This window comes from Tupaia chinensis, unplaced genomic scaffold (assembly GCF_000334495.1).
Source record: "Tupaia chinensis unplaced genomic scaffold, TupChi_1.0 Scaffold143615_1, whole genome shotgun sequence".
Lineage (NCBI taxonomy): Eukaryota > Metazoa > Chordata > Mammalia > Scandentia > Tupaiidae > Tupaia > Tupaia belangeri.
Window position 1 is genome coordinate 1,569,738 of NW_006203463.1, and position 1,365 is coordinate 1,571,102.

Here is a 1,365-nt window from a genome sequence, read left to right on the forward strand (position 1 = left end):
GGAGGAGAAGGGATTGCAGCGTGACCATCTCCCCTGGGGGGTGATTTCTCGCTTTCTGTCTCACTGTCTCTCTCTGTTGTCTCTCTGTCTGTCTGGCTAGCGCTTGCGCACTATAGTAAAAAAAAAAGTAGAAAGTAGTTAGTCCCTCTGGTCTGGGGGGAAGGTTCAGTGTGTGTGTGTGTGTGTGTGTGTGTGTGTGTGTGTGTGTTTATCTGTATATCTACAGATATAAGAGTTGTTGAGCACTAGAAAGTTTCATTTAATTCTGAGTTGTCTGATTGATAGTTCATAGTGTGTCCAGCCACGGTGACAGTCGATTCACTTAAGAAGCTAACCATTGCAACCGTCATTCTGCACTCAGCCCCAAGCTCTCAGTACATACCCTGAGTGATGGGCCGATCGCAGGTCGTCCTGTCTGCTCATTAAAGCAGAACTGCTGGCCGGCTAATTTAACAACCCGGCTTCCATAACCAAATACCCTCAAGATTCAGAATTTCACCACTTCTCATTTCTATTTCTTTTCATTACCAGGTTTTACAGTCCACTAATGAAAATAAAAGGCTGGTTTCTGGAGCCTGCGTGCCTAGTAATTTTTTTGCAGACCTCAGAATCAAGGCTGCAAGTGTACACGTTATTGTAGCAGAATGAAAAATTACTAAAGTTTCAGAAACTCCCCCAACTGAATAGATATTAGGTATCTTCCTTCAAAAATAAAAAAAAGAAGAAAACCTCACAGGTTTCTTATTTTGGAGCCCAATAATTGCATATTTCAATAGGTTATTAGAGTCTTTGAATAGTCTCATTATTCACTAAAGAAAACCAAATTGGAATAGTTTCTTTTTCAAACAAATTGGATGTTAGATCTTTTTCCTTGCTATGAGAACCTTAGTCTGTAGTCCTCAGTTTCATCATCTGTTGAAAAAAAAAAGTTTTTAATTCATAGGATTATTATCAGACTAAATAAGATAATTCATGTAAAGTACTTAACACAGTGCATGGCACATATGAGGCGGTCTTCACAAAGTTCATAGAAAATGTATTACAAGAAAATTATGGATTTCTCTCTTTTTTTTGCACCAAGGTAAACTGCATAAATTCCATTTCCCAGAAACTTCTTGAAGTCCTCTTGTAAGTACTGCATAAGTACTCACTATTACCAGGAATGTAGAGCACAGTATTACCCCAAAACAAGGTTGGATATGATCTAAATCTCCAACAATAGGGTAATGGTTGAGCAAATCATTCAACGAAATGTTAGAATAAAAACCTTGGTAGTGCTAGCGGGTGGAGTGGTGGTTTAAGTGCTGGATGCCATATGGCTGACTCCGGTTGGTGTTCCAGACCCAGTGGCTTGAAAATCATGCT